This window comes from Condylura cristata, unplaced genomic scaffold, assembly GCF_000260355.1.
Source record: "Condylura cristata isolate star-nosed mole 26May11 unplaced genomic scaffold, ConCri1.0 scaffold00028, whole genome shotgun sequence".
NCBI classification, from domain to species: Eukaryota; Metazoa; Chordata; class Mammalia; order Eulipotyphla; family Talpidae; genus Condylura; species Condylura cristata.
In genome coordinates this window covers 27,569,895-27,581,974 of record NW_004567129.1, presented here as the reverse complement: position 1 = coordinate 27,581,974, position 12,080 = coordinate 27,569,895, and the positions used below count along the sequence as shown (strand labels likewise).

The following is a 12,080-nucleotide window of genomic DNA, read 5'->3' as shown; positions in this document are numbered from 1 at the left end:
TGATAAGGATTTCCTATTCTTAGTTTGGGGGCTGGAGGAAGGGAGGGGACAGAGAAAAGAAGCTCTTGGCTGGTCCCAAACTTAACAACAAGCTGAGTTACTCATGAAAGAGCCTGTGGCTCATTCAGGCAAAACCGTTGAGTCCTCACCACTGGGAACCAGAAGCCATCTCCCAGGTAAGAGGGCCGGATGGACCCAGAGGCGCAGGAGAGGGCTACGTTATGTCACCTGCAGTTCAGGTGCGTGTTGCCACTTGACAGAGAATGTGTCTTTGAAGTTGTTGGCTGGGTTTAAGATTCAGGGCTCCCTGGAGAGCCTCCGCAAAGGGGTATATGTCTTGGCTTCCCAAAAGGGCTCTGGGAAAGCACTCTTCTGAGGCCAAGAGGTTCCATCATTACGTGTGGAAACTGAAGCACAGGCCTGGCCTGGTGAGCTGACATTTGAGCAGACCCTTTCAACTCCCAGGCTGAGGACGGCCAGTCGCTGAAGTAATAATATTGAGAAACTACATTTGCTAAGCACTGACAGTGCCAGGAGCTGTGCCGCGCGCCTCATAAACGCCATCAAGTCCTAACCAAGGAGGATGGCCCTGGTCAAAGGGCCACACGGCCAGCAGGGGAAGGCGAGGGGGCAGAGCCTGACCTGTCTCCCCCTGTGGCCCTGCTGCAGGTCCTCTTCCCAGACCACGCCTTTCACTACCCCCAGGTCCTGTGGCCACAACTGAGGATGGAGAAGGTGTCAGAAGCACCCTCCCACAGAAGCTTCTGCACTCTCAACAGCCCTTCTGCACTGCAGAAGCTGCCCGCCTGGCCTGGGGAACAGCCTGGTGGGTGACGCGTGAGTCCCAGCCTCTCGCCTGGAGGGCAGGCAGGCCTGTGCTATCCACTAATCTGCTGGCTGAGAGGCATCTTCTCCCAGCGCCTGGGTTCATGCAAGAAACTTTCTGATTCTGCAACTTTCCCCTCCTGAAGGCTCTCCCAAAATGGGGGCAAAGCAATGCATTTCCCAAATTACAAGTAGCAAGTCCCAAGTTCTCTCCTCAAAGAATGCCGACCCCCGCCTTTCAAAGGAAGTACAAGGACCGTGGACCCCCGCCTTTCAAAGGAAGTACAAGGACCGTGGGCAGACCCGGCTGGAGGCTGGAGCCTGTGAAAGGCGGCGGCCTCCAGCGGCAGTGCTGGGCGCCCAGGAGACTGGCTCAGGGCCCCCGCCGCCTCTCCCTTCCCATCAGGGCCTACTGCAGCCAGGTAGTCTACAGGTTGGAGGTCAGGCTCGCTGCTAGCATGAGCCAGGCAAAGTCCAGGCTCGCGAGCATCACGGGGGCAGGGCGGGGGCACAACTTGAAACCACACAGAGGAAGGTACTGGTCAGCTACCCCAACCTATCTGGCGGTGGGGCCAGAGTGCAACAACTCAAGTATGTCAGTTTTGGAAAAGTCTGTCAAGAGCACTGCAGAACTTGAATCACACACTTGGCCATGAATTCTGAATGAGGGGTGTGTGAGTGTGTGTGTCTAACACACTGGAGTATTTCCTGGGATGGGAACTTTGCATTCCACAAGTCAGCTCCCAGGCATTTGTTTAAAGAAGGACTGTACCTGGAGGCCTCGCTTGGCAGGCCAGCGGCCGCCAGAGCACTTGCAGCTACTCTCGCGCCAGGCACAGGCCTCAAGCGCCAAGCACCAGCCAGCCAGGCGGCTGCAGTCAACCCCACTCTGCTCCATCTCAGCACAGAGCAGCTGCCCGTTCGGAGTGGTCACCTGGGCTAGCAGGCAGCATCACACCCCCGAGGGGCCAGGGGCACGTGGCTGCGAAGACCCTTGTCGGAGGGAGTCTTTGCTTCTCATGCTCTGAAAACTGCTTTTTCTGAAGGGGCCATCAGAAAGCTGAAAGCAAGTGCCTCAAAAGTCAAGAGTCGGAGCAGACAGTCACTACTGCCGGGGCAGCGACCACCTCAGAAGATGTGGACTCTGAGTCTGGGGCCTCGCCATGTCTGGAGGTTCCGAGGCATGGCTGAGATCAAACACGGTGCCTCAAACCTGAACCTCCCCACGACAGTGCTCCCCGAGGGAGGGACTTGAGGCCTACTCAGAAGGGGCAAGAATGCTGTTGACCACACACACAGGCCGCGATGCTGGCCCCCAGAAGCTGCCCACCGTGGCAAAGGCCCACCGTCCTGTACACTCACCTCCTTTATGAACGTCTCCATGACTGACCCCACCTGCCCTCGGTTACCCCTTCCTCTCTCCCGGGACCCAGCTAGCAAACTGGGGGCTCGTCGATGCACTGCTCAGTGTCCTTCTGCGGTCTCGTGTGGCTGTGCGCTCGCCCCGACTCCACCGAGCTCTTGGAGAGCATGGCCCGGCGGGGCTCCGGTTTCTCATCCCCCGAAGGCTCGGCACAGAGCTCTGCTCTGCAGAGAGGCCCAGCGAGGGCTGTTGTCTGGCCCTGGCGGTCATGTTTCTACCTGAGAGCTGGACTCCAGGGCCCACGAAGCCCCAACTCATGTTACACAAGAGGCTGGGTGGCTATAAAATGCAGACCCGCTTCAGTCAGCAGCCCTTAATTCTGTTCCCCAAGGGACAACTGCTGAAGTCTTTCAAAAGACCTTCCAAGTCTTTATAGTATGGTAGAGAGAAGCAGCTTCCCCTCCCCGAGAAAGTCTTTTCTATGTGCAGGAACAACTTGGAGCAGGATCAGCACAGCATAAATGCATAATAAGCCACCCACCGTGGAAACTTACAGCTACGTCCCAAACATGGACTAGGACTCAACAGAATGGGGCATATTTTCCATTTGTCATACACTTTGCTCTCCTCTGAATCCATTTACAGAGGGGAAGTTTAAATTTTCTATTTAAGGGAATAAGGGGAAAAACACACATACACACACTTATCTCCCCTCCTATACGGCAGCTTAAAAGATTTAGCAAGTCCGTGTGGATATGCGGCCAGCAGAGTGGAAACCTCGCTGTCTTTCCAGCTGAAGCAGCTGGGCTGGCCATCCCCTGACAGGACAATCCCATGTTCATGCATCCCTGGCAAGGAAGAGTTTTGCTTCAGAACCTCAGCCAGGGCTAGGGCAGCCTGTGTGTCCAAGGACACTTGATGACCTCTGACCTTCTTGCCGACTGCTGTGTATACACAGGAATTCTACTGATGGCCCCTGTCGGCCACTGTTCTTCCCTCCCCAAGTAAAAGCCACATAACTAGTTTGGCAAGGTCCACCTTCAAATGGGGCACTATGGGCCAAATGAAATCCACTGTTCCCGGACTGCCTTCCCCTGGGCAAAGCAGTCCCTGCGCCTGTCTTTCTGAACTAGAACCGCCTTAGCTCCAGCTCCACCTGACCCCAGGAAATGAGGCGGCAACACTGCGAACATGGAAGAGGGGTTTGCAGAGGCAGGGAAAGGCTAGCAGGAGAGTCAGTGTACAAAAATCAGGCTTCCTACTTCAAGAGGGAGATGCAACATTTTACCAGAGATGCTTTGTAAATCAAGTGGCCTCTTGATGGGGCTGAAGGGAGCTGGAATTTGTTCTTCGGGTACAAGTTAAGCTCACTAAGAGAGACACTACAAAGCCCTAAGTACACAGTGCCGTAAAACTCCAGATTCAAAAGTTACAGAGGCTTTAATCAAACACAGGTGTCTGCTGCTGCAATGATCACAGAGATAATTGAAGCTTTTGTTTGGTTTAATGTTCTGCAGTCCTGGTGTTCCCACTTCAGAAGTCAGTTCTGGTTTGGCCTGTCCAGGGGCCTAAGAGGAAAGAACTGCAAGGCCAGAGTTCTGGAAGTGGAGTTTCTGGCCTGCTGGAGCCTAAAAACACTGAACGTGCAGACTGAGGTGTTCGCCATCGCTAGCAACAACGCGCTCCCTCTGCCTGCTCCCATCTTCCACGTGCCCTTCCCTGACCTCCCCCCTTCCCTGACCTCCCCGCCTGCTTTCTGACCCTCAGGGTCTCTCTCTACATATTTTTGTTCCATCTGCCGGGAACAGCCTTCCCATGGTGAGCTTCTGGCATTCTCTTCCTCATTCCTTAGGGAACAGCTAAAATGTCTTGTCTGTAGTGACCTTCCTCTTGATCAAGGCACCTCCAGCATCCCCCCAAGCCGTTCCCCACCAAGAACCGAGGAAGCAATGCAGAAATCCCAGGCTTGAAAGCAACCTCTCTGGCGCTGCCATTGGAGCAAGTGGCTTACACTTCAGTAATGAATCTCTGCCCTTGTCCTGCAAAGGTAACAACACTCATGGGATTCCATGAGTCAGCTCACACAAGTGAATATGCTAGTGCTGTGGTTATTATTTAAATGAGACGGTACAATCCTGTCTGAAAATACCCTTTTCTGTAAATACTTGCTCTGCGAAGAGATCAAGAATATGTAGACACTAAATGGAAGACAGTGTGCATTTGGTCATCTGATTTCTTTGGTGGCCACTGGCCAATCCCAAAGACCCTCCAAACTGTCCACACTGACATATTTGAACCCACAGAGTTTGAACTGTTACTCAGAAATCTCATGTTTAAACTATGCTTGGAATGTTCGATAGGAACATGCATTTATTTTTAGGCGAGAAAGCTGTCTCCTAACCTAACCCTGTGGACCTGGAGCAGGCCGTATTAGGCAAGGACTGCCTTGTGGTTGTTTATTAAAAAGGCCCAGAACTTTCTCAATTCTAAAGGTAGCTACTAAGAGGGCTCAGCACGCTGTGAGTCGTGTATTTTTATGGCCAGAATTTGTTCCCAAGTCTCTGGCAGTGGGCAGAAGCCGGGAAGCACCACTCCCTGGGCAAGCGCAGCTTGGGGTGGTGTATGACCCATTAACCAATCATCCCTGAGGTGACTCACGCCTCTCAAAGGGTTCTCTTTCCTGGGTTGTCCCTGCGTCAGTGAGTTAAACGAGAGTTACACAAGGAAAGGAAAATTCGTTTCCCAAATGAACCCAGAAGCTCCTGCGCCCCCACCGCACACACACCTAGCCTAGGTATTCATCCCACCCCACCGAGTTCTGGCACTGGGTTGGCTGTCCATCGGCCCCATGTCTCTGGAAAAGGCATCTTGATACTGACCTTCCTGCTTTACAGAAAGTCAAGTCCTTCCAGAATTGGCAACGTAGCACAAATGATTGAATAAATTTCAAAAAACACTGCCTCACAATCCTGGTGATGTTTACGGTCTGGATACCTTCCAGGACTGGTGAGCAGACCGCCTGTAAGAAAGGTTGATTCATCAGACTGCCCTTGAACCAGCCTGGCAAGCTGACTGCTTCCAGACATTTTGAATTCTGAGACTGAGTTTATTTCATAGGCCCAAACTGGAAGATCACACAAGCCTATTAAAAAACACACACGCAACCAAAAACACTGACTCTTCCAAATGCAAGCCATGCCAGTGACAGTCAAGGAAGCACTTTATAAAAGCACTATTTCCTTCAGACACAGAATGTAACGCAAAAATGCTCATTTCCTTTAAGGAAAGGTGGGGAGTGGGGAGACGGGGAAAGGGTTTACTTACTGTCAGAATTGGGGTAGGAAGGATTTTTAAAAAAATGTTATCATGGAACGAAATGCCCAAACGGGATTTTCTGGAAACTTCTGCGCTCTTTTTGTCAGTGTTTGTGAAAGCAGGCAAAAGAGGCAGGCGCTCTTTGCCCTGCTACCAAGAAGTCACATAGCTGACATCCCGACTCTAAATGCCTGGAGAAAACACGCGTCCCAGCCGCAAGCCAGCAGAGGTCTTCCTGGTGTGCTCCTTCTTCCTCCCTCCCAACCACACACCCCTCCTGGACAAAATGGGCCACGCCTGGGCCCTCCCTCCCTTCCCCTGGCCCAGCATGGCAGCCACGCTCAGGGCAGTAGCGCTGTAAGACCAGCCAGCAGTGAAGTATGTCTCCTGGTAGCCCAATAGTCCACCACTGAGCTGCCACTGGTACAGAGGTGTTTCCCCAAAGCGCAAGCACCTCAGTTTCCACAGTGACATCAGTGCAACACCTTTCGCTCACCCCCAGATTCAGACTGGTGGTAGCACACCCAGGTGCTCACTCATCCCAGCCCCCGACCCTGCCTGCAGCCTGCCGTGGGGCGTGCCAAAGGAAGGCCCATCGCTGCACTGTGGGCCCAAGACATGCACCCGCCCCCCGAGGCACCCTCCAGGGCAGCCTCTCCCAAGGGGCCACTGAATCACTTCCAGGCTTTCTCTCTAGCCTCAAACTGGCCTTCTCAGCCATCAAAATCAAGCATGTGTCATTAAAAAAAAAAAAGGAAAGAAATGATCTATCTGGCTTCCTGCAGCACCCCACCATGGGTGGCTGCTAATTAAGACATTCTTAGAGCTGGAGTCCGTCATTACTGCTCAGGTACGCGATGGAAACGCTACCGGGCTCTCTGGGGATTAGGAAACCAAAGGTGTTCCCTCCACACACAGGAGCCAACGGCACCCTGCCTGCCTTCCGCACCGCCTCGATCCACCTAGACTGTGGCCTCCACCCCCTCTCAACAGCAGCTGGGGAGGGAGAAAAAGATGAAAAGAAAACCCACTAGAAAGCCAGTGACAGACATCACTCAGCCCCACACCTTTGGGGGAAAACTTTTTAAAACATAAAACAAACCACAAAGTCTTCTTTATGCCTGCCCAGAGCTGAAGACACACATGCTATTGTGCCACTGGGGTTCTAGCATCCCATTCATCATTTCAACACCGGGCACCATGTTCCCAAGATGACTTCACGGGGTTCTAAGGAGCAGTCACCGCCACTTCCAGCTACTTCTGTCTCTGTCCCATGTGGATCGTTCCACTGGAAGACAAAGAATCTCTTCTCCTCTGATATTTGAGAGAAAAACATTTAAATAAGCCTCTTTAACTTGGCAGGAGGGCACTGCTTTCCTTAGGAACCTGAGACTCAAATACCCAGACAGCAGTGCGGCACATTTGTGTGAACAAACTCTAAGTGTCTGCATATAAGAAAACTGGAACCTTGAAAAGGAAAAGCTGTGTGACAGGCAAGCACTAAACCCACAATTCTTACACTTAAGTTCCTCACACTGGTTTCTTAAAAGACACAAACCAGAAGCAAAGACTAATCCAGTCTCTTTCTGTTGTGAGGGGCATATCCCAGGGTAGGGGATTGGGGGCCACTGAACAGCAGCCAGGGGGTATGTTCCTGGGACCTTACTCTTTCTGCCACTCAGGTGAAAGGGACAGGGGAGACTGGAAGGGTTATCCACACCCTACGCTGAACCTTGAATCACATGAGAAGGTCATTCCCTTTGACTCTTGCAAGCCTTCTGATTACTTCAAAGAGAAGGTCTCTGTTTAGCAGTCTGAGTCCTCAGCACCTCACCTACACCTGCCAGTCTCCTTCACAGACCCAGAATGTCCCTCAGAGGAGCACCACCTAGCTGGTGCTTGACACCCTCATGTGGTTTAAGCACCTTCAGCTTTGCAGTTTCCTACCACCTGTGGCCAGGTAAACTGGGTTTTCCACTTACCATACTTAGGTAAATTTTCTTTTTGAAACTTGAATTTAAAAAGGCAAAATGGACTTAAAGAAAATAACGTTGTATATATAAGTAAAAACAGGTAGGGAAGAATCACCAATGCCCCAAGTATAGAAGTAAAAGGGAGGGAAGGCAGAGAGGGACAGCTCTGGCTGGGAAACCACTGTCCCTCCTGGGAACACAGGATGGTCCCTCGCTGCTGCAGAGATGGGGCTTGGCCCAGAAAGGCAGGAGTCAGCACAGAAACAGGTGGCAGACGGCAAATTCCAACCTACTCACTTTTACATAACACTTCAATAAATTACATCCAAGAAAAAGGCCACTGGCCTCTTCCAGAGTAACTGCTGCTCAGGCTAGAGCCGGCAAGCAAGTCACACCAACAGCTTTTAAAGACTTTCCATGGACATTCCAAGTTAATGCATCTGTTGTTTATGGGGGGGGAGGGGGATGTGAACGAACAACGCAGCCAAAAAAGGCTCAACACCAAGACAAATGTCTCGGGGATTTTTATGACCGCGGCAGGACTGCTAGTTGAGTAAAGCGCCCCAAGCACTGCTGTAAGGACACTTTTGCCAGATAAATCTATGCAACCATGTCGACAAGACCCTTCCCCTCCCAGTCTGCCTGTTCATTTCCCCCCAATAAGAAAGAGTGTTCTTTAAAAAGAGACTGGACTTTTAAGAAGGTTCTGATTCTCTTTGATTCACTGAACTTTACACTTCTTGGAACCAGGGATACTGACTAAACATGTAACTCATAAACCTTCTTGAAAAAAGGGTTACTTATGCCACTTTATAACAAAATCTGGTGCTTGGACTGCCAACATTGTAAAACTAAGTTTCCTTTTAGCTGTGCTTTTATGTTTCCAAGTTAAAACGCATCCTAAAGTAGACTTAATGGGAGCTCTCAAACTCCCGGGGATAGAAAGACTTCTTTCAAACCTCCTGGGTGACAGGATTTGTGTCTGCTCCAGCAGGAACTTCCGCCCACCTTTTAGTAGGGCAGGTTCAGTTACAGCTGCCATTGAATTTCCAACTTGCTATCACTAGCCTGCTATTTCCATGAAAAAAGAAAGGAGAGCGGGCCCTCAACAAGGTAACAAGAGTGTCTTGTTATTCTGTAAACACAAACATAATAAAGGCAACTGAGGCCAGGGAACTGATGCCACCACCGAGTAGCTGAAGGCCTCTAAGTGAAGGAGACAGGGGTAAAGCTGGGGAACTCAGGCCAGGAGCTAAATGTCAGGAAGACAAACATGTTGATTATTTCAGCTATTCACAAAACTTGAATGAGTAAGTGATACTAGAGCAAACAGCTGTTCGGTAATTATGCTTTGCCTTTCCCCTCTCTCCGGAGAAAATAAAAGCGGCACAGGATTTTTTTTTTTTTAAGAACACATTCAGATCTGGTCTAACTGGTAGAAGACAATTATAAGACACTATAAGCCAATATGGCAAAAGCTTAAAGAGCCCGTCTCCACAATCTCAGAAATACCTAAGTCTTCCAAATTAATTTTCCCTTCCTTCATTGTCATCTGCTAGATAGCACTACTACTCAATTGGGGGGGGAGGGGACGGGGACAGGATGGGTACTGTCAGGCCCAAGTCAGCCACCACACGAGTAGATCTCCTCTCCTGGCCCCACACGTTGCATTAGGGTCCAGCTTGTCCCTGCTCTGAGGAACTTTGGGAGTGCGAGCCCTGACTGCCACCTCAGGTGCTGAGCAGCACCAGCAGCACCAGGATATTACCTGGGTTGTCTTCCTCTAATGCTTTCACGAAACCTTGCCCACTGGAGGCCAGGCAACGGCTGCCATTAAATGAAACCATTTAGTACCAGTCCTAACTGGAGAGTGAGTCACCTCCTTGCTGCCAAAGTGGCCTCCTTGTTAGTCTCAGAAGCCGGAACCAGGGAGGGAGGATGTTTCAAAGGCAGAGGGCAGCAAGCCTGGCCCACACCCTGTCGGCCTAGGATTAGATGAAGCAGTAGGCGCCAGTCCATGGCACCAAGTTGGCTCCAATCAGATTGCAACGCTCAAGTTAAAACTCACACACCAGGGTCTACCAGCCCCTGTACTCCAGGCCACACTCCCACACCTCACCTCTTCCGCAGCCACCAGAAATGCCATGTTCTAAGACACACATGGGGGATATCCCTGAGCGCTCCTTCCCCTCCTCCCTCCCAAGTGGGCAGAGTACACTTGACCCCCCCACATGTTTATATCCTTATTTCTGAATGACAATAGAGCTGTTTGGGTACATTATTCAATTTTTAAAACTGTTATGGACCCGTTTGTCTTAGATCCTAAGAGAGAAGCAATTAGAGTAATGGAACAAAACAGATGGCAACTTTGGGGCCTCCATCAAGAGCCCGAAAGGGAAAAAAACAAAACACCATCAGAACTTTCAAATAATTAACTCACACCTAATACAGCTTGAGCCAAAGGTTGAGGCAGAAACCAGCGAGGCTAGCAAAGGAGAGCCCTCCTCTGCTGTGATGAGACCTTCTGGAGCAGCTGTCAGGTGACAGCATCTGTCAGGTGATCTCAGCGGTCCAGGAGAGCAGCAGGGGGCAGGCTACCTAGGCCCTTTCAGGGAAGTGGGCCCAGAACTATAATTGCTCAAGAATTTACTCAAAGACCAGAACAGCCGCTCCCCGTTCTCCCAGGAGCACACTCAGAGCCTTCCCATGTCAGAACTGTTGCATAACCCACTTGTCAGGTAGTGACATCGTGACAGGGTCCTTAGAAGTCAGAGCAAAGGGATCTAAGCAAGTGAGAACCACTAGGAGCCACACCTTCTAACTTGGGCCAACTTCACCTTCACTCCTAGAATTCCACATGCTTGCAGAGCCTACGCTGCTCTGGTCACAGATTTTTGGGGTCTGTGGGGAAGCAGAGACTGCCATTCTGTGACTGGTGGCTCAGCCTTGGAGGGGCAAGAAGAGCAAACCATCATTCGCTGCATAGAAGAAACCCAGTCAGCCACGGGGGTGGGTTCTCAAAGGGCAGGACAGCACACTGCACTCCTTCCCCCATTTCAGAAAGGCTCCCAGTTGGCCCTGCAGTCGGGAAAGGGCACAGCAGTGAAGCAATATTCTCCCTGAAGAACAGCTGTGAGTAAATATTTGCTGCAGTGGGTATTTAGCACTCACAAAAAGCTAACTAGCCCTCACGAGAAGCTGGAGCACTGACCCGGGCCCCCTCAACCCTGCCTGGCCCTTGATGGGAAGGAGCATGACACACAGGAGCGCGAGCCTGGGGTGCTGGTGAGTCTCAGTCCTGCCCAGGGCCTGCAGCAAGCCTCACCCTGCGTGCAGGGAGACCATAACCACGCGGAGCGAGGAGCGTGCGTCCTGAGTCCCAAAGGGCACAGGGAGTAGTAGGCAGAGAGAGAAAATAAAGTGTCCCTACTCCCACCACCTGGGGAAAGAGGGATGGGGGCTCCTCCTCCCCAGCACCTGGAGCCAGGGGAGACAGACTTCAGACAGGCTCAAAAGCAACCTGGTGGGCCCGGTTTCCCTCCCAACTTTCCCAGCCTCTTGGCAACTCTTAACCTTTTCCAAGCCAGCCCTGCCTCAGGGCACTAAATTACTGTTGCCACAGCAGACCAGATCCCATGCCCCCCCAAAAGGCATTTCCCTGTCAGCTATCTCAACCTGTGCACCCCGAGGTAGGTGGGGCAACAGATAAGGAAGGCATCGCCGCCGCCGCCCCCACCACCACCGGGATGAGGAAACTCTAGCAGAGGTTGGTAACTTACCCAAGGTTAGCCAGGCCCTGCTGCCGTCTGCCCTTTCCCCCCAGACCTCCCTAGACTGGGCTGCTGGTACCACCTTGCACCCTCAGGGGGCTTCCAGTCACAAGCTCAAAAAACCTGGGTGTTGGGAAAAAGCTTCCTGACTCGCACTGGCCCCAGGCCACCCGACCCATGACATCCATCTCTGTGGAATGGGACCTGGGCCCCTGGTTTTACAGATGGCGAAACTGCCCAGGGAGCCGAGGCTCCTGCCTGGGGACACAGAGCTGATCAGTAACTGATCTGGGGAGGAAGCTCAGGCCTCAGGACATGACCTGCCTCCTGCCTCAACCAGCTCAGCCTCTCCACACTGGTCAGCACCCCCACGTGCACCCCGCAACACGCCCCTCATGCTCTGTGGCAGCAGCTCATGCTCAACTCCTCTCCCCCAGACAGCCCCCCTCCCCCACACAGCCCCTCTCCCCCACAGCCTCTTCTCTGGGACCCCTGCTCTTTCAGGTGTCCCTCCCACTCTGGGCCCCACCCACGTCTCACACGCACCCTGGGCACCCTGAAGTGCCAGCAGAAAACAGCCCCCGCTTTAGGGCTCCTCAGCAGCCCCTCACAAAGAGCCACCCTTCTAGAAAACTCACCTCCTCCCAGACGTCTCACTCTCCTTCCACGCACATCCACTCCCCAGCCCCCGGGCTTCGGCTCCAGCTTTCCCCCCAGTTCCTTCCCGGTGTCCCCATCACATTCCCTTTCTAAGGAGCTTTCATTTCCCTGTAGGAGCGAGGTCCCCAGAGCCGCCATTCCGACTGGGCGCCCTCGGCCCACCTTTCCCTCAGA

The 12,080-nt window shown here is 52.3% G+C and overlaps 1 protein-coding gene across 6 annotated transcripts in view; it reads right to left on the bottom strand.

Annotated features, from left to right (window-relative positions):
* ACTN4 (actinin, alpha 4) overlaps positions 1-12,080 on the bottom strand; it is a 61,559-nt gene that overhangs the window by 48,307 nt on the left and 1,172 nt on the right. The gene's annotated exons all lie outside the window — the stretch shown is intronic.